The 27671-nt window shown below is 43.8% G+C and overlaps 1 protein-coding gene and 1 pseudogene across 8 annotated transcripts in view; both read right to left on the reverse strand.

The window, feature by feature from the left end:
* PTPRT (protein tyrosine phosphatase receptor type T) overlaps positions 1–27671 on the reverse strand; it is a 1173155-nt gene that overhangs the window by 794356 nt on the left and 351128 nt on the right. The gene's annotated exons all lie outside the window — the stretch shown is intronic.
* On the reverse strand, positions 6412–7585 carry LOC119515957 (annotated as a pseudogene).

The following is a 27671-nucleotide window of genomic DNA, read 5'->3' on the forward strand; positions in this document are numbered from 1 at the left end:
ACAGTCTATGCTCAACCACATAAATATTTCCACAAGGAAGCAAAGAAAAACTCACACAATATGAGATAAATAAGACTATAAATAGCTTCGCATCAGTTTGGGTCAAATTTGGCAGCCTAATTAATTTAGTGTTAAACTTAAAACAACAACTTGTTTCATAGCTTTTTGGATTGCTGGACTATGTGTTAGGGAGTGTTGATCTGAATTTAGTTCATGAGTTTGTGGTGAATATTACAAGAGATAATGTACAGGCAGTTACTTTGCAGATTGCCTAAGCCCCAGTAATAAATATTTGTGGAATCTGGGAAAGAAAAACAAGCTTCAATCCAGCTCAAGCCAGAGTTTGCCACACACACTCCCCCCACCTCCACCACCACCCCCACCATAAAGCACTGTAATTTGGCCTGAAGCCTCCTACTTCCACATCATACGTGGCTAAATGTCCCCAACATCCCACCCTGCTCCCCACTTCATCATCAGCCCCAAACAGAGGTCTCAGTATGTTACAGGAGGCACATTCATTTTAATCATCACAGTGATTTTTTTTTTCTTTCCAGCTCAATTCTACATCTCTTAAGATTTGGCACAAATCACTATTACATAACTGAAATTGTGGAACTGTAACCCATAACATTCTTTGAAATTTGCTCCCTGATATTTGTTAAATTGTATTTTGAAAGTTATCACTTTTCTGTAGATATGTTAAATTTCATAATAAAAAATATTTTAAAAAATCACTATTACAACTAGACCTGCTCTTAGAAAACTCCTCATAATCAGAGAAGTCTATATTGTCTGACAGGAGCCTGGTTTCATGAAAGGCAGCCAGACACTATTTAACAGGTCTTTTCTTCACGTCAGAAATGTTTTCCCTGGAGGTTGCACTGAGAACCTTCCCAAAACTCCAGAAGATAAGCAAAAAGGAAAAGAGCCCAGAGTCTGAGCCACCCCATGTGGGACCTGAGCCACTGAAACCCCATCAGGTGGGGTTTGGGAAACCCCACCAGTCAGGCCTAGCACAAGCTTGGACAAGTTATTTCACTTCTGGATCTCCAATTCTCCACCTGCAAAATAAGCCTGTAGATTATATTTCCTCAAAGGAGTTTCCAGCTTAATAATTCTGTGCCTAAAGGATTCTTGTGTTGATCAACTTTGGTTCCCTAAAGAGATTTGGAAAATAAACTGCAGCTATTGATAGCTTCTGATTGGCAATCACAAGAGGGAGGTAGATAAGCAATTAGACAGTGCGTACTGCAGGCAACACAGTCTTCGTTTGCTGACGAAATCACATCATCAGTGTGTGTCTGCAGCAATCCTGGGGAAGTTTGCTCCTCATACCCCACAGACTGGCTGCTGCCACCATGACCTCTGCTGGGGCAGCTGTCACAAGCAGCGAACTGTCGGAAATCAGCCCAAGGTATTACTTCCCTTTGGAAGCAGAAATTCCAGAACTTGAGGCAATTCAGGTAAATGTAGCAGATGGTAGCATCTCTGGTTGTCATTTCTCCAAAGAAATCTGGCAAGGGCAATAACCTCTGGTGGCCTGAGTCCAAAGGTGAGAAATAAAGAGGATGTGGCAGGTGTCATAGGTATTTACAGGCTGGGAGACCTGGGGACAGAGCATTCCCAAAGTATATAGAGAGAGTGGGCCATGCCATGGTAGCAGCTTTTGTTCCCAGGAGGAGAAGCATACAGAGCTTCTGAATTGGGTTAAACCCATCTATGTGCTTCATTCTGGATGCCACAATCTTACCACAGTGAAGTAAGGGATGGAGACATGACCACACATCATTATATTATGGTGACTTCAGAGAGTATATCTCCTACCTTTAGAAAAAATTCTATGACTGGCCAGGAAAAAATAATAATGCGTGTGTGTGTGTGTGCGTGTGTGTGTGTGTGTGTAAAATCTTAGACTCTTGGCCAAGAAAACTGCAAGATCAATAACCTAAATACCACTTGTCAGAACAAAAGAAAATATCAAGGAAAAACTGAACTTCGGGATAAAGCAATCAAGTTAAGCATAAGTGTTAAGAGCAATAGTGATGCAGGTAAGCAGTTTTGACAGGGGTAGCCTGGTTTTTGAGTGCCAACTATGTACCAGGCACTATGCTAGGCACTTTAAGTTCATTATTGCATTTCACTCTTATATTAAAAAAAAGCATAGGAACTTTGAGAGTTGCAGTAGCAGCCACAAAAGCAGTGGCAGTAGTGGCAAGAGAAGTAATACAGTCCAAAAACTTCTTTCTGATTAAGAAAATAACACAGCTTCATGGTAGGAAGTCTGTAAAATTCACAAATGCATTGAGGTAATGAGAACCCCTATAAACTCATCTTCAGAGGCAAGTCTGATATCAACACTCCTACCACCAGGACATCCCACTTTACCATCTGAATTAGCAGGTCCTTTCTAGAAGAGGTATCTTCTTTACCTAGGTGATTTCTCAGTGTAAGGAGTGTCCCAAGAGATAGCAGTGGTTCACTTTTTCCCTGTAGTCCAGAATAGTCTTCTGCAGAAAACCAACATGGATGACACCTAGCTGGGACTCCTGCAGGACATCCATGCTGAAGACACCCCTGCATGGCAATGGGCTATGTAGGAGTGCCTTACACTTCCATTCCCACCCCTATCCCTCTCCCAATTCACTGCATACACTGTCCTTGGGTACATCCAACACATCGAGAGCCAGCTTCATACTGTTCAGGCATTCATTCATTTATTCATAAGTTTGGGCACCTATTTTGAGTCAGACTCCATACTATGAGATAATGGCACTGGGATTTGACAAACTCCCTATTCTGGAATGATCCCATGGGCCCTGCCTTTCTGGTAGTGTTTCCACCAAAGGTTGAGTTTGGGGTCTCCACAATCAGCTGTCTGGGAGTAGGGTGGTGATCCAGCCCAGGTGAGGATGGAGATGCCCACTGGGGAAGAGGGCTGCCTAAGGACAGCTGGCCTGGCCTTTCCTCAGCAGGAGCCCACTATCTCCCTTGCATGTGAATATACAAGGGAATATGTGAATGTGCTAAAGATCTTCACACCCAGTCAAACAAGAGCCTTGTTCCAGGCCCCATGTTATTTTGGTTTGCCCCCTCTTTCCCCCCTACTTATACCACAATCATTTTAGTGGAAAGAGGTCTAGCCTGGGGAAAGCGCAAAGTGCTAATCCGTCGTGTGACATTGGCCAAGTCACTATCCCTTCTGGGCCTCAGTTTTCTCACCTGTAAATGGGAGAATTATATTGGTTGGTTTTCCAAGGTCGTTCCATGTTTAATGATTTATGATTTTATACAAATGCTTACCATCCTATCATAAATGGAAAAACAAACATGTGTGTGTGTATATGAATGTGTGTGTACATGTCTCAATGTGGCCTGTGAGAATTCTGACACTGGGTTCCCACTAAACATCCATGGATTACTTTAAAAGTCTGTGATCCCAGGATCTCCTTGTTGAGAACAAACAGCTTCAGCAGTGAGTATGGTGTGCAGCTGGTACACCCACACAGGCCACACAGCCCACTTGCTGCAAGCGAAATGCAACAAAGCCTGGGTAAAGGGCAAGACAGGAAGCTTCTGAGCTATAGGTCGGATGCAGGCATCCAAGACAAGCACGAGCAGAGCTCTAGGGTCTGGTCTAGGGAAACGGGACAAGCATGGAGCATATGCTCAAGAGCAAGCAAGATTATCTGCGAGATAATGATGGGGAAGAACTGAACAGGAGGAGAAACAAACCTGTAGCTGGGCCAGGGCTCAGGGGTAACTTAGGGGTGCCCCCCAAAAGCACCCTGCCCTCGCTCATGGGACAGCCATGTCTACCTCTGGGTCCTGCTAGAATTCAGGGGGTGTCTGCTTATAGCCAGGCCTCTTTGGGATCTGTAGAAGAGGCCGAGCTGCCTGCAGCCCCTGGGTATAGGGCAAGACCACTGAGGGAGTTAACATCTTCTGTCACTCCCACCCCACACCAGCCTCCCTGTGTCGCTGGGAGCTGTGGATGCTGGCTTGCTTGCTGCCTGCTCACTTCTTCCTCTTTTGATCAGGTCACCCACCGTGCCTTATAATGCAAAAATAATATTCCTGCTGCCAATGCAAATTACGTCTGAACCAACCACCCTTCCCTGCCTCATGCAGAAAGCAGTTCTGCAGGGGAGAGGCAGGCCAGGCTGCAGCTACAAGGCTTATTAAGACACCTAATGAAACACCTTGTGGTGATCACCCACTCTGGCAAGGGCTCAGCAAAGTACATGCCAGAAGCAGATGTCAGGTTTGGGGTAAATGCTTCCAAAGTACAAAACTTTGCTGGGAGAGAATGGGACTCGCCCATCCACACCATGGGTTCCCATCCCTTCATAATCAAGACAACTACAGATACGGCCTTGCATCTCTTGGCCTCTAGGGGACTCAAGAGGCCCCATTCTTGCTTCCTCCAGGCCCCAGCTCCTTGAGATGCTGAAGCTTAGGGGTGAAGTCTACAGGCACTCTTTGAGTCTCAAATCAACAGGAGATAACATTTCCATTCAACTGAAGGGGTTAAAAGCTCAGGCCTCTGTGGAATGACCTCGTTGGGGATCTTGGTCTTCCTCTCAGGAGGTCTGAGCCCCTTTGGGCTCTGAAGTGGGGAGCTCAGGAGGATCAAGATAAGGATATAGGACTGGGGATAAGTCCCAAGAAGGTAATACAGCTGCTTTGTTCCTTCTTCCTTTTCTTTTTTCTCTTTTGGGCCTGAGGCCTTAGAAAAGAGGCAATGAAACCAGGTACCATGGTGTAGTGGTAAAAATTCTGGACTGCCTGGACGCAAGCACTGGCTCCACTCGTTTCAAACAAAGGGACCCTGGGATAAGTGACTGCACCGTGCTATGCCTGAGTGTTCTCATTTTAAAAATGAGGGTGGTAAAAATAATCGTCTCTATCTCCCACATTTTTACGAAGATCAAATTAGATAAGACATAGGTATCAATAAGGTTTGCACTTGCATTCAAATGAGGAGAATCAAAGGAAGGTTTAATAAAAGGACTCTTTACAAAGAAAATGGAGGGCATGGTCAAGGGAAGGTACAGCAGGGCCATTACCATCCTGGGATGGACGGGATGAGGGAGCGGCTGCCAGCATCAGCAGGAGAGAACAGTGGCGAGAAGGCCACCCTCAAGGAGCAGTGACCTTCACTCAAGAGACACGGCTGGCCTAAGGCAACCGTGCAGAGAGGGGCAGAGGAAATAAGTACCCAGATCTCACTCCCTCCTCACTCCCATCTTTGGTGATGTGCAAGCCAGGGGTCATTGGTGCAGTCCACCTAGATCAGCCATCCAGGGTGATTGAACAGAGTGGAGAAAAGCAGAGAATGGATTGAGAGAGTCACATGGGTGACACTAGCAGAGCACAGAAAGTGCTCAGGAAGTGAGCATGTAGTACACATGAGATGTTGTTCTAACCATTATTACTGCCATGGGTACAAGGGTCCAGTAAGATGAAACAGGAATTCAGAGCTAGATGTCATATCATAAACAGGAAAAGTTGGCCTGGAGTACTCCCTGACCACTAGATGCGGGGTGAACGGATGGGTGATGCAGGGACACACTCCTGCCAGCTCAGCCTTCCCAGCCCCTCTCTGGACCTACCAAGTTCACCTTGAGGATGTCCAGGATTTGGAGATAATGGCTCTGGGGCAGGAGGCAAAGCATGGTTCCATCCTCAGATTAGAAAACAAAGGTCCTTTTGTAAGCCAAGCTGGATCTTAACTTTTACTGAATCAGTGGAAGTCGTTAAGTAAAAGAGGTCCGTTTCTCTAACTAACAGGAAGGTCTGTCTTCAATTGCAACCTGTCTCCCTTGAAGTCTTTCCAACTTGCTCTTCAGAGCTCCACAGGACAATGGAACTCTCTCTTCCACAGAATAGCCCCTTAATCAAATTAATCCAGTGTTTACAGAGAGCCTGCCATGTGCTGCTTCTGGGGAGAGGAGATACAGAACAGATGCATTTGCAGATACTGTCAATGGTTTCTGTCTCCTGAACTGACCATCCTGGAACCTGTCCTCACATGTCTCTAGGTTGGCCAGGGCCAGGAGAGGCACATTCAATAAGACAGGATGGAGTAGTGGGCACACCATCAACCTGCCACCATGACACCTTGATCTGAACCTCCGCTCCATTACTTACTTACTTACTCATTTATTTATTTATGGGTGAACAACAACTTTATTTTTTACACTTAAAAGCTGGTGAAAAACCACTACTAATCCTCTTAACATCCACCATCTCAGCTGAAAAATATGATAACCATATTTATTCACATTTACTCATTAAATACTAATTTAAGTTTCCTAAAACAGAATGTGAAAAGATCCAGCATGCATGTTTAATTTAAGGACAATGGATTTGAGACCAAGTATACATGTTACATGCATCAAGGCTAGATCACAAATTATCATTTTCATCATCATAATCACCTTCATGTTTTCTTTTCAATGCACTTGATGATTCATCGGCAGTATTTTGTGAAGACACCATGTTAGTGGTAATAAGAATGCTTTTGGACCCAATTAGCAATAGATTAATCAGAACATTCTGAACTGCTGATGTTGCAAGAATGGACAGTTCTACAGCTGGAGACTGTGAAGTAGGCACCTGTACCATAAACCTTTGCCCTGGGAGGGACATTGGAGCTCCTACTTTGGTTGAAACAGTTTGTGGGATTGGTGTACATAGTGTGGAAGTACTTAACCCACACTTAATCAGGGAACTCTTATTCTTCATGCCGAAGTAGATGCCTTTTTCTTGTAAAGGCAAATTTATAGTTTGGAGCAGTTAAGCAGCATCTGTCAGGTGGCAATCTAGGACCTGAATATGGCTTGATCAATGGCAAAGGGGTTTGATTTCTTTGCCTTGCAATATCTAATAAAAACAAATGTCTGGGGGAGGAGAGGTGGAAGATTGGTCAGCGCCAAACTGGATTGCCAATCGCACATCATCTGCATCAATGGTAGCTTTCTTAGCATAGCTTGAATAAACTTTTGCATCATCTAGAATTGTAGTCACATATCAGAAGCAAACTCCAACATCTGGCTCATCATATTCTGTAATCCCCATATCCTTCAGGATTTGTGACATCATCTGTGCATCTTTCAACACGCTCGTGGGAGAAGCTGTCTTGCCAGACTCCAGGATATCTGGTGATCAGCCCTCTTTAGCGAAATCACCCACATCAATGTATTTCAGCCCCAAACTTGATGCAAGTTCTTTGCCTAGTGTAGTTTTTCCAACCCCTGGTGATGGCTCCGAGCGCCCAGACTCACACACCCCACGCAAAACAGGGAGGAGCCAGCAAGGGCGGGAGGCAGCGAGCACCTCCACGTTTTACTTATCGTATGACCTTGGCCAGGTCACTTAGATTCCCTGAACCCCGTTTTCCTCATCTGAATCTTTGACGAGTAGTTCCTAACTCACAGGGTCATTATCAGGATTAAATGAGATGAGATGTATGAAGCTCCTAGTACAGCACCTGGAGCACTGTTAGGTCCGCAATCAGTGTTAGCTCTTCACCCCTATAAGCAGCACCAGGTGTCCGGGGGCCTGGGTTAATGTCTCCCATTGTCTCTCCTTAAAATCTCAAACTCAAATGGCAAATCCTGCTGTTTCTGTTCCCTGCAACTTGGGAAATGGAGAGAAGTTGGGACTAAGGGCCATACATGCAGGCTGCTCCAGTTTCCCCTAAATAGCTGTGCCAAGTTGCCCCCATTTCTTTCTGGGTCTAAGTTTCATCATCTATAAAGCAGAGGGATGCAGATTATACAATGAACTAGAAAAGTGGTCCTCAATCTTCCTCTTTCCCTTTTAATTATGCTTTTCTCTGGACTCCATGTTTATAAAGACTTGTCTAATACACAAACTGAATTTGTAAAGTAAATATTACCCTGTCCTCCATTTTCTCTTAATCAAAGCAACACATAACTGCCCCTTGAGGGCATCTGAGTGCATGAGATCAAGACCCGTGCTCCCTGGGTTGTTTCCATTCTAATCCTAATCAAAAGAACTTGAGGTTTCTCTGGACCTCTGTAGCTTAGGCACAGTATTCCACAAGCATCTGAAATGCTAAACGTGGCTCAAGGATGACCATTTCTCCTTCCCTGATACCCAGGCCCCCAAGTTGAAAATCACTGAACTAACTGATGCCTGAGAGGCTTTCCAACTTGGATTTTCTAAGATCCTAATTAGAATATCTAAGGAAGAGAGCCTCACCTGAAAAGGCATTTGCTAACACGAGACAGCCTTTGCTCCTCTGCCAAGGGCTGGACCCACAGGAGGGACGGATTGTATTCCCATATGGGGGCTGAATGTCAGTGCTGGGAATTTATCTTCCCGAGGGAATTTGGGATTCCTTGATACCAGGAAACCAAGATCCCTTTTGTTGAATTGCTTCATACCCACTGCCCTGTAGCATCATTCCCAAAGGGATCCACACCTACACATCCTTTCATGAGGCTAGCCTTGTCCCTATTCTCCAAGTAGCAAGGAGGTTGCTTAGACATCTGCGGGCTGATCTGCAAAGCTGTTTTCTAGGAGCTCACTTCCAACTATCCCCACCCCAACCATGAATAAGTCACCTTGGGATCAGATGTTCTCCCAGAGCAGCCCAGCCCAAACTATCTCCCAACTCCTTTTCTTCTCATCACATGGAAAGCTCACAGACGGGAAAGAACAAGCTGATTACTCAGGTCTCAGTTCCCCACAAGTGACTTTCATTCTTTGGCTCTTATTAGAGCCCCAGGTAGCTGGCTCATTGCTAAGTCAAACTTGCAAAGTACTGTTTTCCTGCTACTTCCTTAGATCTGCTCTTAATTACAGCTGTTCCTTCCTGTCGGCCAATCCCCGTGATTTCAAGCATCCAAGTTACACATCTTCTAATGTTCTTCTGATCCTCTCATTAGAGCTGAAACATTTTGTTCTTGTCTTATATCTTCTATTCTGTCCCCTGCAAAGCTCAAGGAGTACTTGAGTTTATGTCTCTGCCATTACGTTGCACAATAAATAGCATTCTGTCTGGTGTGGAATTGAGAATAACTGCTTGATTTATTATTTTCTACCAGAAGTATCTAAACATGCATTAAGAGTCATAAAGCTCCCTTTTGCTGTTAGAAGACTTTGTGGTTTTACAAATATCTAATTTCTATTATTCTTACTTAGCTTTATGAACTTAATCTTATTCAACTCTAATCATCACTGTCTTGTATTTCTCCCTCTCCAATCCAATTCTCCATGATATAGTATATGCTTTATACCTAAAGCTATACCTATCATACCTCCAAGCCTGCCTGGGACATCCCTTTCACTCTCAAAAGTGTCCCAAATTGGAGCAACAACATATATGTGGTCAACCCAATCATAGATGTTTTTGGTTTATCTGCCATTGCCTCAGCCCACATTCTTGCTTGTCAATGTGATAAAGCAAGAATCTGAGCATCTATAGAGAACTGGATAATAAATATTTTCAGCTTTGTAACCTATACTATTTCTGTCACAACTTTTCAACTCAGCCTTTGTAACATGAAAGAAGCCATAGACAACTTGTAAACAAATGGATATGGCTATGTTCCAATAAACTTTATTTAGGAAAACAGGCAGTGAAACAGATTTGCTTTGTAGGCCATAGTTTGCAGATTCCTGTGACAGAAGAAAGTGGTATCTAATTTGTATTTGCATTATTTGATAGTGAGATTGATATTTTTTCCCAATTTATAAAGACTGGGAGGCACATGTGAGGGGAGATGATGAGTTGGTTATATACTTGCTAAGTTGAAGAAATCAACCACACAATCAAAAGAACATATCATGGTGGCAGTTTGAGAGAGGCCTGGGCTGGAGATAAAAATTGGCGAGTCATCACTCTATAGATAGCCTTTAAGCCAACGGCCTAAATGAGATCACTGAGGAAATCTGTACAGCTAGAGAAGAGAAAACATCCAGGGGTCACTCCAGCTTTAAAGGGATCAGCAAACAAGGGACACTGAGAATGACCAATGTCATCAGAAGAACTCTGAGAGAACATGGTAACAGAGAAGCCAAACAATGAGTGGGTTTCAAGGAAAAGAGAGAGGCCAACTGGACTCAATGGTGCTAAGAGGTCAAGCAAGATGAGGACCACTGTGTTGGCAACGGAGGCACATGAACAGAAAAGTTTTGATGGTGTGATGGGAGCAGAAGTCATCTTGGAGTAACTTCAGGGGAGACTGAGAGGAGAGAAACTGAAGACAGTGAGCTTGAGAATTCCCCAGAGGAGCTTGGCTGAATAGGGCAACAGAGAAATTTTGTATTCTTTTATTGTTTATGGTATTTTTAATATTCATTTTCACAAAAAAATTGACAAGCATTACAATTTCCACCTCTGATTTTATCCTTTGAAATGTTCTTCTTACTCTAACATCATATAAAATGCATATATATTGTTTTTTCTTGTCTACATTTATCATATATATGCTATTTATTTTCATATATATGGAGCGGGGTAATAATCTGACTCTCCCACCGAAACAGACAATTTTCCTAGCAGTGTTAATTAAATAATCTATTCTTTCCCCCACTGATCTGGAAATCTACCATTATCACATAATAAATATTTACATATATGCAAATCTTTTTATTAGTTGGTTTTCTGTTCCATTCCAATTATATTTTATTTCACCAACCACTAAATTAAATTGCTTGTAGTGTTAAATTATTTTTATAATGTTTTACTCTGTAAATCTCCATTTTCCTTTGAAAAACTTGTGTGATTTTGCTATTCTTAACTGCTTAAACTTTTATACAAACCTTAGAATAATTTTTGTCAAGTTCTAAAAAGCAATTTCTTAAGGATTTTGCTTAAAATAACATAAATGTGTAATCAGTTTGGAAGAGAACTGACATATTTACATGAGTAAATGTTTCCTTTCAAAAGCATGGTATTTTTCCCAAGTATTCAAGTCTTCTTTTATTTATATGCCTCCATGTTTTAAAGGTGCCATGTAGGCCCGGCATATCTTTGATCATCTTCATCTCTAGCTTTAAAAAAAAAAAAAATTCTGAACTACTATGATTGGGTTTTTATGTTCTATACATTAAAACTCAAAAATTGCTCATATAAAGAAGCAATTTCTGGCCCCTGAAACCTCTTGCTAATGCCCAACACTTTTTTCCTTTGATTCTCTTGCATACCTTTTTTAGAATACTAATCACCTTCTTTAAGAGCTCCATGTCCTTCGATTTTCAGATTTGCAGCACTTTTTTTTTTTTTTTATCAGTTTGAGGACTGTGATCCTTTTGCTCATGCGGAGGGGCTGCCTTTCCCTTGGAGACTCTGTTTCCACCGTGGCCGCCTACCTGCCTCCTCCGCTCCACACAGCTTCTCACCTGAACTGTCAAAATGGGCAGGATGTGTACTAAGAGCTTAATAGTGAGCAGGTAGGGATGAGAAGGGTCTGGGAAGCAGGTGGGGCTGGGGAAGCCCATTGGGAAGGCTGGACCTCCCCAGGGAAGTGGACACAAGTCCAATCTGAGTGATCAAGAGATGATAAGCACAGGTTCCACCAGGCTCACAGGACACTTGAGGAGTCAAAGATGGCAGTGGAGCTGGGCAGCAGAGATGATCAGGCTAAGGCATCAGGAGGTAGAGATGGGAAGAAATAGAACAGCTTTGCTAGATTTCAGTCTAAGAACAAAGAAAGCTAAAGCTCAGGCATCCTTTGGGCTGACAGATCAAGCCCAAACAACTTTAACTATGTCTCCCTGGTTCACGCGGCTTGGCTCTGAGTCTTTTCATCCTATCCACAAACCACGGTCTGAGTCAAGGAAACTGAGGCAGGAGCCCCTAAAAGCCCTTGAATAAAACTGGTTTGTACTAAGGGAGATTGCAGCTCAGGTTTTCCCCAGAATGTGTGCATGTCAGAATTGGGCCATAGGGTGATTCCAATCCCCACCATCATGAGAGGTAGGCTCCCAAAATGCAGTTAAGCTGGTTCAGATCTGAGTACACTGAACATGTGGCTAAAAAAAACTGTGGAGGGTTAGGAAGGAAAACAGGTTGATTCTATACCTCCTATTCTCCACCAAGTGTATGTCTAGATAACTGACAGTAAATCCTTTCCAACCCACAATCAAACCAGAGGAAGTAACCCGGGGAGGCCTGCTGCATCTTCTCTGTGCCTAATTCCTTGGTCACTACATTAGTTTGAATCTTCCTATACCCAAATAGTGTTTGTCCAGAGACAGTTTGTGTCTGGAGATATAATGGTGACATTCCATCTTTCCTTCCATAGGTATCCATTTGTTTCCTTTCATTCATTCATTCAGAAAACACTCCTGGAGTCTGTGATCTAGCAGGCACCTTGTTGGATACTGAGGACACGGGCAGGCATGAGACATACTTTATCCTTGAGGTACTCACCCTCTTCATAAATGATTTAAGGAAGCCAAGACTCAGCAAGATTAAAAGACTCCACAAAGGAACCAACTCGTAACAGGAAAACACAGGGTTGAAGCCAGGACTGCTTCAACCTACCATACCTGCTTCTCAGAATCCACACCACGATGCTTCCCTAAGCACAGAGTGACCGAATGGACGGGGAGACCCTTCCTGACACTACCGTCACAGGCACAGCACCCTGAAGCAGTGAAACAGACTGGCTGGAATAAATGATCCCATAGCTACTCCCCTCTCCTCTTCTTCACATTCCCTCAGAGAGGGACCCGGGAGGATGTCTTGAGGCTTAGGAAGCAGCATGGTAGTTAAAGGAAATGCTGGGAAAAAGTTGCTGAAATCTCTAAGCCTTGCTCATTAGGATAAACCTTGAAGAAATCTCATCAAGTTCAGAGCTTATCTCCAAGCCTGCTTGCTCCCTGTATGCCCAGAGCAGCAGCTGGGCAAGGGCTTGCCTTCTTTGCAAGGAAGCAAATTAAATTAAATTAGGTCATTTATACCAGTACCAACAACAGCAGCGGCACCTTCAACAAAATTAAGATATTGAAATGAAAACAAGAAAATAATCTTCTGAAACCCTAAGTCCACTGCCCAGCTAAGAGGCACTCACCATTGAGACCTTTTGTGGCAACTGTACATAAAAACACTGGGTGGGAAGTGGGGGAGGGGGAGCTTGCAGTATCCTTTGGCAGCCTGGAACTAGGTCTTTTGGTGGTGGTTGTTCTATTCTCGCAGAAACACATAGCCTATAACATACTTGACATATAAATAGGCCAATTCAGTGAATATGGCCATTGAAAACCTTTTCCAATAAGAGTATGTCATACTGGCTGTGCAAAGGTGTATTTATAATCACACAGCATGGTATAGTGGAAAGAGTGCCAAATCTTCCAGAAAATATGGTGGTTTGAGTGCCATTTCACAGAACCGCCATCTGCAGAGTTGACTGGAATGAATAAAAGGAAGTAAAAAGAGCAAAGAATATACTGTTATCATTGAAACGCAAACGCATCCCAACGTCATGCCATAGATTTCGAGTGTCACATAGGCCCAAATGAAAGGAGAAGAATCCATGGCCACCCCCGCTTCTCAAGGGAACAGTGCTGCATGGAGGGGAAAACAGGTAGGATAAATGGAAAAGCTCAACGATAGTTCCCGATTTGAAGGGAACAAATTGGAAAAGTGTTGCCAAACTGATATAGGTATGAATCTTCACACCCTTAGCTTGTTTTTCCCCACTATGGATTAACATCACCTCTGCCCAGCAAAGTCTTCCCCAGAAGTGCCTGTCAGGCAGAATCCAGTTATTTCATACAAGGACACACATGGGCAAAGAAAAGCCAATGAAAAGGTGTTCTGTTTGCTACAGCTGCCATTATGCAAAATACCAGAAATGGATTGGCTTTTATAAAAGGGATTTATTTATTAGGTTACAAATTACAGTTCTGAGGCCATAGAAATGACCAAACTAAGGCATCAACAAGAGGATACCTTCACTGAAGAACAGCTAATGGCATCTGAAACACCTCTGTCAGCTGGGAAAGCATGTGGCCAGCATCTGCTGATCTTTTGCTCCCAGGCTGTATTTCAAAATGGCTTTCTCCAAAATATCTCTGGGCATCTCTCTTCACTCCTCTCTCTCTCAGCTCCTGTACATTCTTGCTTATTTCTCCTAGGGTGTTTCTCTTTAAGCATCTCGGGGTCCTCTCAGCACTCAATCAAAAGTTTCCACCCTAATCAAAAGACTAATCAGTCTGTCCCCAAAAGCCTGCATTAAAGAACATGGCTTTTCTGGGGGGACATAATATATTCAAACCAGCACAACAGGCCTAGCAAATCAGAAAGCAAAAGTCCATGAAACAGAAGGAACTTTCACAAAACTGGTTGACTCAATTTGAAAAAGGAAGCTTTAGGCAAACCCTAAGGGACAGGATCCAATGTCAACCTGGCAATGCTGAACCCAGTGTAAGACTTTCAGTAAACTTGACAGACTAGAGACAAAGCTCCCAATAGCTTTTCAAAAGCCACCAGTGATTTCTTAGACCTATAAGAAGAGGGGTCAAACTGTGCCAAAATAAAACTGGCAGAGTAGCAAAAGAAAATTCATTATTACCAATTTGGGGCAAATAACACCATCATGTAACTTCTGTCAATTTTATATAGTAATCAAGTAGATTAAAAAAACAACAACAACATAAGATTGAAAGAAATATGGTGTGCCGAAAGGTAAGCTTGGGAGGCAAACACAGTTAAAGAAACTCACTCTGGAAGAAGAGGTGCTCCAGGAAACACAAACAGACAATTACTCCGTAATCCCGGGGAAAATAAAGAGAATATGAACTCTGTGAAACAAGCAATTAAAAGGTGAGCCATCATGACAGTTGTTTCAAGCCTGGCACTGCATCAGCTTCTGAATGGCTTCCAAGGTCTGTGTTTTTAGGAGGGTGCTGTCCCCTCATCAATACGAAGTCTGGAGTCCTTAAACATGGAAGATTTATACACTTCAGAACTGGAAGGACCTTCACCTAGTCCCCAACAATAGTAGAACAGTGAAACCGAAGTCATATATAAACTACAACTTAAAACAATCTCTCCCCCATACAAATAAATAGAAAAGAAGAGGGGGGGAGGAAGAGGGGGTGAAAGATGGCAGCAGCCGCTGTGGTATAAGAGAATGATCATTGGACTAGTCATCAGAAACCCCACCACGGATCAAAACATACCTCTAGCTCTTACTATGTTGTGTGACTTTGGATGGATCATTCCATTTCTCTGGGCCTCAGTTCCCCCATCTCTAAATTGGAGGGATTAAGACCAGATATCCCATTTCTGCCCGTGATGCTTTATATTCACACATCCTATATTTCCAGACAAATTCTGACCTTCCACTAACCACATCTCCTTCCAGGAGTTCCCTGATAGTGTGAAGTGCTGTAATGAATAAGCCCGGGCTCTGCTCCTTCTTAGAGACGGAATTATCTTAATAAGTGTTCCCAAGTTGTATTAACGTGCTTCCATTTCCATCCATATCTCTCAGTGTACTTTTTCTCATCTATTCTAACCTTTTTGCAAGCATCATCTTATGTCTGTTGGTTGTCAGCTTTTCTCTCCATGCTTTCACAGAGTTGCCAGATTCTTGCTATTTCTCCACCCTCAGCTCATAACTATTTTCCCCCCAAGCTTGGTGACTGCTAAGTGGTCTTTGTGGAATCCTATTAGTATAATCTCCCCGACCGTGTCTCCTCTGAGCTGGGCTGCCTCTGGAACTGTCAGTGCTCGTTCTCCCCACAGTCTGTACCTCATAGGTGGGCTGCTGAGCCTCCCAGCATCATACTTATTCTCAAATGGCTTACAAGAGCTCTGAACCTGTGAAGTCTTGTCCACAAGCAACAGTTAAACCCACTCAAGACTCAGCTCAGGTGTCACGTCCTGCAAGAAGCTTTTCGTGTTCATCTGGGAGCCCTGCTCCCTTACCAACCTGGGAGGAGACTTGCCCCTTCTGTAGTTTTTCAGTTTATGGTCGTTTTCATCATCTGTCTCTTTCATCAGATTGTGCAATTCACGAAGGCAAGGAGCTGGCACTTCATGAAGGCAGGGAGCTGTGCTGTCCATAATTGTATCCCTGAAATATCCCCGTGTGGTCAATACATGTTTGTTCAATTAATGAATGAATGTTCTCCTCTTCCACAGAGTCTATCACGGCTGTGCCTATCTGTCTACCCATTAGAACATGAAGCTCCTTTATGGCAGGCTGAGATCTACTCTACAGAAACCCCAGTACCTGGCACAGGTCCTGTCCTGTGCGTGGCTGGTGCTATTTGTTGAACCAAGCTGAGCATCCATCCTCAGAGTAGCCCTGCTTATCTCGAGCAAAGATTCAGAGCTCTTTTTCCCCTTTACTCTTCCTTGAGCTGAAATGACAGGAGAAGATGCCCAAGCAGATTGTGAGGTAGGGGAAGGGAGGCAGTAGGATGTGACAGCCCCAGATTAATCAAGAATACACACATCCTCCTAGGGCTCCATAGCTCCAAGGCTCTTCTATGCCAGTTATCCCACCTGACCTTCACAGCTACCATATGAAGCAAGTTTATCTATCTTCTCATGCTACAGATGAAGAAATAGATTCTATGGGAGGTCAAGTGTCATGTCATAGGTCACATACCCAGAATTTTTCCCTTCATGCTCATCTCCAATTATTACCTTGGAATACAGTTTCAAAAATAAAATCTCTAATCAAATAATATGCACATTTCAAAACTTTGACAGATAGTATGTCCTCCCTAAATACTGTACCAACTTTCACTCACGCCAGCAGTGTACAACCACCTGATTCTCAGAAGTCTCACTGAATATTTGTCTAATGGATTATTTGTCTTTATCTTAGTGATTTGTAAGAGCTCTTTCCATATTCATGAAATCAACCATTTGTTTTGTATATGTATTATAAATATCATAGTCCTGTTTGCTGTGGCCTCTTCATCTCATTGATGGTATTTAAGAACAAATACATAAATATTTTATAGCTTCTATCTTTAACGGTATCATCAGAAAACTTTCCAACTCTCAAAGATTATTTAAATGCTCACATATGCATTACAAGTCTCAGAAGATTTTACATTTAACCTTTTCATGTATCTGGAATATATTTTGGTATACACTACAAAGTAAGGGCCTATTTCAAGTTTGCCAACACCCTCCCCTGGTGGATTATCATTACAATTTCATCTGGCCCTGCTACACTAATTTGAAATGTTAAGTTTATAATCTATAGTACACACACATACACACACACACACACACACACACACACACACACCTCTTTGGGAATGTATTTTGTGCTACTGATCTGTCTCTTATTAGATCAGTATATGCTATTTGAACTATTTTAGTTTCAGAATATATTTTGAAAACTTGAAAGTGGAAGTATTCCCCATTATTCTCTTTCAACATTTGCTTGATTATCCATGTCCATTTGCTTTCCTAGATAAACTTTAAAATCACTGTATTACATTGCTTAGAAATTTTGATAGTAACTAGCATTACATAATTTAAATTAAATTGACAAACTTCAAAACATCAAGTCTTCCCATCTAGGAACAAGATATATCCGTTTATTTATTTTCTCACTTTTGCCTTAATAACTTCCTTTTATAAGCCCTGTATATTGCCTCTGGAGTTTATCTCAGCCTTTTATATTCTTTGCTGCCTTTGTAGAATGGATCCTCTTGGATTATCTTTTCTAACTTGTTTTTTTTACTAGGATATAGGAAATTGTTGATTTTTATGTATTTATTCCCCAACTAGTCCACCTTACTGAACTGCTCTATTGCCTTCTAATAGTTTTTCACTTATTTCTCCTGGGTTTTTCATACATAATCATATCCCCTGCAAATAATAATTTTATCTCTTCCCATAGTTACACTCCTAATTCTGTTACTAGAAGCCCCTGAATACATGTTAAATAATTTTAATGATCATGAGCATCCTTGTGTTTTTAGGATATGGGCTGTTGGTTTGGAATAGACATGCCCCATTACATTAAAGAAATAGTCTTCTAGGACTTTGCATGTGGCAGTTCTTCTCTGTGCCCCTCTCCACCCTTCTCTGCCCTGCTCTCTGCTCTGAGAGGCTGGCCTCCAAGCTCAGCACAACCCAGCTCCCTCCCTCCGCTTCTGGCTGAGTTTGGCCAATGGCAGGCACTAGCAGAAGACAAAGAGGGTGGGAGGTGAGTTCTGATTCCCATACAACCTGTTAGGCAGTCCCTCAACACCATTCCCTACCATTGCCCTTCAGACCTTGAGGTGTCAATGGCTGCTTAGCCATCCCTTGTTGATTCCCTTAATCCATTCCCTACCTCCAGGCCATTAAACTCTCTCCATTTCCATTTAAACTCTTCATCTACCATATGCTTCTCACCCAGATTCTAACTTACTGATAAATTAGGAACTACTGTTGAGTATTCTCAATGTCTTTTCAACATATCAAAACAACCATAACATTTTTCTCCTTGTGACACTGATGTGGCATTTAATCATTCATTCACTCATTCAATAAAAATAATTTTTAAGTATGTGCCCATTGCACATATTCTTTGGGGGGAAACAGATACATGGTCAAATAAATAAAATAATTAAAGATTATGATAGGTGCTAGGAAAGAAAGAGTGTTTGGATGAAGAATAATATTCAGACAGGATATCAGGGAATGTTTCTAATGGAAGGTCACATTTAATCTGAGAAAGCTCTAGGGAAAACCTTCTGGGCAGAGGGAACAGCCAGAGCAAAGGCCCTGAGGCAGAAAAGAGCCCAGAAAAGCTGAAGAACTGACAAAAGGAGCACTGCGAGCAAGAGGGAGTGTGGGCCAGGATGCAAACAAATAGGTAGGCAGGGGCCAGACCAGCACTGTCCAACATAAATATAGTGCAAGACATAGAGGTAATTTTAAATTTTCCAGTATCCATATTAAAAAGAGTAAAAAGAAGCACATAAAATTAATTGTATTATATTTTATGTAACCCAATATATCCAAAATACTATCTGTTTAACATTTAAGCAATAAAAAAGAATTCATAAGGTATTTTACACTCCTCTTTTCACACTGTCTTTGTAACCTGCTGTGTATTTTACACCTACAGCCTGTCTCAATTCAGACTGGCCACATTTCAAGTGCCCAACAGTCCTGTGAGGTCAGCGGCCACCATACTGGAGGACCCCAGGCTGGATCACGGCCATCAGGCTTTGGGAAGAGTCAGGAAGCAGGGTAGGATAGGTCAGATTTATCTCTCCTCCTCCCAGCATCAAGCCTGGCACATAGTAGGTGCTCAGCGAATTGCAGAAGAGAGGCCAGATCCCAAAAGCAGAGAGGAATCACCAAGATCACTGATGTACCTGCTCAGGAAAATAAGCCTATACTGGCTCCTCAGCCAAGAGGGAAAGTGAGGCCTGCCTGCTGGGCCTCCCATTGCGGGGGGCGGGTGGGACCGCCTCTCCCATGGCTGGAGCACTTGGCACAGCTGCTCCCTTAATTCAGAAAGATCTCATCGCACCATATGCCAGGGAGCAGGAGGGAGGGAGCCCATCAGCATTCATTGTACACAGCTTCATTTGGAAAAGCACCTCGAATGTGCCGATTCGCATTGCTTTGCTTCATTTTTCAACATTCATGTGTGTAATTGCATTTATTTTTCTCGTCAAGACTGCAAAACAAGTGATAATTTACTCTATTACAGCCCATATTGGCTGGGTTTACAGCCACAACAGTTCTAATCTGCCCTCACAGGGGCTGGGTGGGTAAGCAGGGGGTTGTCTTTTTAGCTGAGACCCGTACATTTCTTTACAACAAGAAGCTTGAGCCCAGAGGCTCTTCAAGGTCACAAAAATAGTGGCAACAGCTAACCTATCCGGACACACTGAGCTCTCAAAGCATATTCGCCTCCATTCAACTCCCCTATCTCAACTGCTTCTTATAATAATGGTGTGAGGCAGACATACCTTCCTATTCCCATTTCACAGAAGAAGAGACTGAGGTTCAGAGAGGTCCTCGGTTGTACATGATCACAAGTTGGTAAAAAGCAGAGCAGGGACTCAAACCTGGAGACGTGTGATAGAAAATCCTGTGATTTCCCACAAGGGAGTGCTTGAACTCTGACAAAGTGTGTGGCACTTTGTGCTGGCATATTTCACTAGCAGTGGAAGACAAGTAGGTATGAACTTAAAATTCTGAAAACCAAAAGTGCCTACAGGTGTGGGGCCACTAAGGATAACTACTTCCTTAAATCTACACCCCAGGATGCTGAATTCCAGGAGAGACTTGGGTCAGTCAGGTATGGTTCTGTTTGTGATTATCTGGAAGTCAGAGGGGGGAAGGAGGGTCTGCCCTTGCTTTGGGAAATGCCTATTGCAGATGTTTTCTTCTTCTCCAAAACAGAAGCCAAAGCCACAATGATGTGCAGAGTTTAGGTTACAAATGCTCATGAATTAAACAGTAATTTTGTAACCGATCACAGGACTTGGCCCAAAAAGCTTCAGATTTGTTAAATTCATTTTCCTATGTCAGATTAAAATAGACACGTCAGTGGTAGGCAGACCCTTATCTCCTCTTCCATGGTTTTAGGAGGGAGTAAATTCTACCCCCTAACCTTACTCTCTACCGCCTAATTATAATATAAGGGCCTTGGAAAGAGAGAAATGCAAAGAGCTGGTTTTGCATAAGGGGATTCGAGTGGAGTGGTTTACATACCACGTAAAATTTCAAATCTCAGTCACAGGCTATGGCTACAGTGCGGGATGGCATCTCTTTAGTGAGGATGAGATACTAGAACTCAGCCCCATGTCTCCAGCTCTCTCCAGGGAAAGGCAGGAGGGCCAGGGAGCCACTGCAGAGTGTGAGGTGGCAGGAGCTGATGTGTGCGCAGAAAGTGCCTCCAGCTGCCGGGCCTGGGTGTTCTCTCCTGCAGGGGGCCCCTCTCCTGCTCCTGGGCCTTCCCTGCAGAGTCAGGCCCCGGGGAGTTCCGGCCCTCTTCTATCCATTCCTGCCATTGGCAAGACGAGACCCTTTTGTGTGGGCTCCCCTGCCCCAGGCCAGGGCTGGGATGACAAGGCCTGGACACTCCAGGACCTGCGGCTGAGACTTACCAAGCAGGCTGGGCAAGGTGCCTCTGGAGCCACTCTTGAGTGTGAGGGGCCTACAGGTATTAAAGAAGGCCAGGTGGGAGTGACGGGCACCTCAGCCCCACCACCTGTGCCATAGCACCTTGTCTTCTCACCCATAAACACACACACACACACACACACACACACACACACACACACACACACACACACACGTGTTCAGGTCTGACAAGGCTCGGGGTTTTCCTCCAGTAGAGACAGCTTCACACGGTCCCCGCAGTGAGTCCCACTCTGAGACGGGGCAGGAAGGAGGCACATGGGGCTGAAGAAGAGGACCTACCCTCCTGGTGACAAGCATCTTGTGCATTCTCACACGCTATGTCGTTTAATCCCCACATCTCCAATTGCATTACCTTCACTTTATAGGTTAAAAACAAATAAAACGAAACTCTGAGCCATAGCAAAGCTAAGTAGCTTTGCTCAAGGTCCTCCATGCAGGTCCCTCTGGCTCCCACGTCCACGAACTTTGTACAGGTGTGTGCTCTGGTAGCATTTCTGAAGGTCAACTATACAGAGCATCACAGTGAGAGGGGATATTCAAGTTTCATTGTCAAGGCAGGAACTTGGTTTTTCAATTCAAGCAAGTAACCCTTCTCTTGTTTTCCATATAGCAAAATCTAAAAGTTTACACTTTTGGTACAAAGTCTAAAAATTAGGTTTGTGAAGCTGGCATTTTGCTTGAAATGGTCAAATTCAGATAATTACTTCATTTAGCATGGGTAGTAAATGCAGTTTCTCTTCTAATTGTCACCACCACCCAGAAAAGAAAAATGGGATTCATTTACCAAAGATTGGAGCTAGACTCGGGATGTCTCCCTGGTCTGCTGGCCCCATCTGCTCAGGCCACACATAACCCAATCTTGCCTCCCTCCCAAGTACACTCAAGACTCTCCTTGTTCCTGAAACAGGAAGTCGATTTCAAGAGACCCTGTTTACAGTAAGGGAACAAGTTACACAGCAGAAGAACTGCTCTGAGGACCTCACGCAGCTATACCTAATCAGAGCTTTTAATGGTGTGGGTAGGCCCACTGGGGCCCAGAGAGGCTAAGCAACTGGCACGAGGACACACAGCAAGTCCATGGCACAGCAGGCCTAGAACTCAGGCCTCCTGAAGCCCCTGGACACAGCACCCTGAAACATACATATGCATTTTGGCCACCTGGGATTTTTCTGTTTATTTAAACTAGTTTTGAAGTAGCTTAATATTTCAACCCTCCTCTGAGTAATTCAATATTAATTGATGGCCAACTGGGTGCCAAGGCTATTCTAGCAAAGTTGATTCCTGCTCTGGTCGGGCTTATATTTTATTGCAGGACATGGGATTTAAATGTGAAATTACATGCCTCTGTATGAAGCTCTAGCTGCCTGACCTGGAGCAGGCACAAAGGAATTCTGAGACTTGGGGGGGGGAGTCCCCAGAACAAAGGAAAGAACATGGGAGTGATGCAAGGGGGGTGGTGAGGCGAAGTGGACAGAGGAGGAGAGGGGAGATGAGGTGAGAAGAGGAGGGAGGCTTAGGGGATAGGAGTGGTGAGCCCAGAAAGAAGTGTGAGGAAGGTCCCAGGGTGACCAAGCTCTGTAGTAGATGGCAGATGGGGGTGGGATGAGTGCTCCTGGTGAAAGGCAGCCTTGCTCACCACTGCCTTCTCCATTTCTCACTTTCCTGGGGATCCTGGCCCCAGGCTTGGATCTGTCCTGGCCTCTGAAACACCCAGTGGTTCTCAAATCCAGTGTCCCCTAAAACCACATGCTATTTCCATGGCCCATTCCACACATGAGGATTCTGTTTTTTAAAGACACTCCAGGTGATTCTGATGCAGGTGTTCAGTGCTCCTGCTCACTGAGCCCCACAAGCGGGTGACAGTCTTAAATGTCACCACCACTTGCATTTGCTAAGCACTCAGTGTTCCAGGCAGCACAGAGGGAGCTTTGCATATGCCTCACAGCCATTATGCACGCATAATATACCGACCAGGAAATGTAATAACCCATGGAGTTTTTCCAGAGTCCCAGAGCGTCCGAGGATCTTGGCCCGACTCCAAACCCAAATCCAATTCCGTGTCCATCTCCTTCACCAAGTCCTGTTGCCCGCACCAAGGTCTCCTGAACCCCTTCTCCTCTCCCTCTCACACCTAATTCCCCTGCTTCAGTGCAATTAGCTCTCTCCTGATCACATGCAACAGCCTCCCCCCTCACCTCAAGTGCCCTGCACCAAGCTGCCCTCCACGCTGGCCACCAAAGGGTTGTCTTAAAAAGAAAATTTGATCACACATTCCCTGGCTTAATCTCTGATGGGCCCCACTGTTGCAGCCCAAACCCTTAGAACACAAGACCCCTCAATTCTGGCCCCAATTTCCCTTCTCATCACATCTCCTACCTTGCCACTGCCTCCCCCATACACACACACACATATCATAGTTATGAATTCACCCTACACCCACAGTACTATAGTGGTTAATAGTATAGATGTGAGTACTTGCTTCTGCCACTCACTCTGTGATCCTGATTAAGTTACTTAACCTCTCGAGCCTCAGTTTCCTCATATTTAAAGTTGGGATAATAGCTGCTTCATAAGGCTGTTGTGGAGATTTTATAAGAAAAGGAAAATGATAACTGTCAAGTGCCCAGCCAAGTGCCATACAAACAGTAGGTGCTCCATAAATGCTAGCTTATACTGCTATCAACATCTTCATCTTACCATACAAGGCTATTTGTTACTCTCTGAACATACCATGTACCTTGATGACATAAAACTCCTCTTATTGCTGGAAACTCCCCATCAAAATTCTAGATTAAATGTGAGGCAGAGTGTTCACAATATTTCTATTTTTGTGTCAGGTTCTTTGCATGTGTTCTTTTATTTAATTCTCAGCGACAGTCTTAAGAGACTATTGTGCTGTTATCCTCATTTTGCAGATGAGGAACCTGATGCTCAGAGAGGTTACTAAGCCAGCCTCAGACCAGACAGCTAGTCACCAGTGGAGCTAACATTCCCACTCACATCAGTCCAACCTCAGAGTTCCTGCTGCCATCCATTCCTGCTCTGTGAAAAGAGCACAAGGTCATTTACTCACTTAGAGCTCAATGAACTAGAAATTCTCTTGGTATTTAGCATCATCCTCATCCCTCTAAACTCTCTCATGTATCACCAGGACCGGAAGCCTGGAAACGACATTTTCCTTTCTAGCAAGTTTCCAGCTTACTCTGCCAATAAGAGGAGAAGTCTCAAAATATCTGGAAGATGGGAAAGGAGCAAAAGTCAATGGTCACCGCAGGCTGGGTCCTGGCCTTTGACAGACAGCAGCTATGTAGATGGGTCAGCAGCTTTTTGGAGTCCTGTGAATCACATGCTTCAGCGCTGCAGGTTGCTGAGATCTTTGGTAGTGGTTCTCTAAAAATTCTGGCACATTCTAGTTTGTTTGAATGTTAATGGTGGCTTCCCTAACTTCAGCTTGTGCAGTCCTTCCGATGAAATTATAAGCCTCTAATTCCCGGTATTAAGTTCCTTTCTGCTTGAAATACCTAGGGAGGTATTGACACATCATGGTTGTATGTTTTAGCAGCTATTGTTTAGAAGACCCTTGGAAGCTGTAAGTCTTATTTTAACCTTAGAAACTCTCAGCACTCTAGACAAAAGGCACAGCATACATTTGTTTTTTCATAGATTTTACAAATTGCTTCACTGATGACAGATAATGCTTTAAATCCTGAGAAAGTGTAACTTGGTTTTCTTAATGAGGAACACAACACCTAGGAAAGGAAACAATTTTAAAAGACATTGGCAGATTCAAGGAAAGTTTAAAAAGGAAAAAAGTTTGCTCAAGTAACTGTTGCTTTCCAAAGATAAAGAGATTGTATTAGCACACAGCACAGTGGCAAAACTGGGTGGATTAAGGGCAGGGAAAACAAAATGCAGGCCTTTTTAGAAAGAGGAGAAATTTCTACAAATAACCAAATGCCTCACTAATCAGCCATTGTGAGGAAATAAATTCTTACAATGTACACATTATATTAATGGGACTTGTAGGGGCTTATTGCAGCTCTGCGGGGTTGCCTGAGAACAGAGCAAGCACCTTAAGCTCGACTAGGAAATTTATCTTCCTGGGCAAGTCTGAGATTTCGGGATGGATTGTCCCTCCAGTACCCTGTCTCTGTACCCTCATTAAGACAAACTCCCCTGTCAAGGAATCAGAAGCAGCTGTTATGCCTGACAGACAGACAAATGGGGGACTAGGACGCAGGATCTTTCACAGGCATTTCATTTCATAAATGTGTTACTTAATTCCTACATTTACAAATGTTTCCTTGTCTTTTTGAGACATAAATTATAAAACAATCTGAGTTAGAAGAGCTCCAACTCCTGATCTTACAAACAGGGGATAAGGAAGGACCACAGAGGGACGATGGTTTGCCTCGCGTCACAGAGCAAGTCAGTGGAAGAACTAGGGCTGGAACCTGCACGCCTTACCTTTAGTCCAAGTCTCTTTCCATGGAACCAGGGCCCTGCCTAGTTGAGCATTACAGTATTGCTTTTTTTTTTCCTATTTACTTTTCTCTTTGTAATAAATACTCAATGCAGAAAATCTGGAATTTGCAAAAATATATAGAGAAGCAGAAAAATAAAAGATCCAACTGTCATTTCACATACCAGGGACAATCACTGTCAACAGTTGGGTGGATTTCCTGCCAGTCTTTTTTCTAGGCCTGGGACAGTGAGTCACAATGCAGATGTGGATCCCACATCTTCAGATTTAGGATCCAGAGCAGAACCACCTCACCAACTGGCCAAGTTATATGAGCCTCCTCTGACTTCCACATCCCCACTTCCTAAACTTCCCACCAAACCACAGGGCTGTTCCAGTGCTCTCCATGATCTCCATCCACCGCTGTTGTGGAAAATCAAGACGTCTAAATAAGTGCTGACAATTCAATTACTTAAAATTCTTTTAAAAGTCTGACTTTTTAAAAAGAAAACTTGGAAACAGTTTTCTTAGAGGCAATGTATTAGAGGATTCATGGGTTTTATCTACCCTACAAATAATATGCTGATCTAAATATATGGAAAATATTTACAGGTAAGTATAGAAAGAGAGAATTCAATTTGCATGTCCATCAGAAACCACAGCAGAGGGTGGTCCATTTAAGACGAGGACAGACAGATTCCTTCACACATTCATTCCACAAACATCTGTGTGACCTCTAGTCTTGTCCAGACATGGTTTAGGAGCTAAGAAGACCAGACCACCACAGCCACCACTCTCAAGGAGGTTGCATTCCACTGGGAGTTTGCACTCCGGGTAAATTAACGAATACATATAAAAAGAATCACTGATACTAAGCAGTACTACAATGACAATCAAACAGTATACAGTGGTAGGAAGTAACCGAGGAGCTACTTGAAGTGGGTCATGGCGAAAGACCTCTCTGAGAAGGTGACATAGCTGGGAACTCAATGAGAGGAGGAAGCCAGATGTGGGTAGAGATAAAGAAAGAACATCCCAAGTGGAGGAAACAGCACATGCAAAGGCTGTGAGCAAGGAACAAATTTGATGTGTTTGAGGAACACAAAAGCTGGGGTAGGTAAGGGGGGTGGGTGGGTGGGCAGAAATGAGAAATGAGCGGGAACGTGACCGTGAAGGCCTCTGAGTGCAGTGGGAAGACAGGCAAGGGGAGGAAGCTGAGCAGTGACACAATTTTACCAGCACTAAATTCACACTGGCTGCTGCATGGAGCATGGGTTTAAGTGGGGGCATGAGTGGAAAGAAGCAGGGAGAGCCTTTAGATGCAAGTGTCATCGTCCAGGCATGAGGTGAAAGCATGGACTGTGGTGTTCAGAGTAGACATGGAAAGAACTACATGGACTTGGGCTAAAGTTCTGAGTCAGCGCCAACCTGATTTGCTGGATGCAGGGGGAGGGAATGAGGAAAATCAAGGATAAGGCCCACGTTTTACCTTGAGCAACTTAGTAGATGGTCATTATGTTTTAGGGGACAGGGAAGGCTGGAGGAGGGGTGGATTTGATGGCTAAGTCTCTTGCCTAAAGTTATGAGCTAGTAGCTGGTAGAGCCAGGATTCAGGTGAGGTCTACCTGACCACCAAGACAAGCTCAGACCTTCTGCACTAAACTAAAGACTCCTGAGTTCTCGAGAGAAAGAGCCATGATAAAGGCTACATCCGTCACCTCCCAGAGGGAGAGAGATGCAACTCACTCTCAGGAGACAGGCTGGTGAGTTAGGGCACATTCTGGGACTCAGAGAGAAGAGCCCATCAGCTCTCCCAGGAGACCAAGCCTCAAAAGCCAAAAGAGGGCTGCACTGCTAGGGGACTCCGGTTCCCATCAGAGCATCAAGTGGTGATGCTGAAGCCACAGCTCAGCAGACATTAACCCAATGAAAGCTCTGGAGCCGAGGGGCCAAACAACCACAACTTGGGACTAGGAAAGGGGACCCAGCTGGCTGCAGCACCATGCAAAGAACTTACTAAATCCAGCACCACAGCAGACCCTGAGAGGAAAAAAGGATATTTGTTTAGGACAGCTGGGGGAATTTGGAACACAT

Source organism: Choloepus didactylus, chromosome 19, assembly GCF_015220235.1.
Source record: "Choloepus didactylus isolate mChoDid1 chromosome 19, mChoDid1.pri, whole genome shotgun sequence".
In the NCBI taxonomy this organism is placed as follows: Eukaryota; Metazoa; Chordata; class Mammalia; order Pilosa; family Megalonychidae; genus Choloepus; species Choloepus didactylus.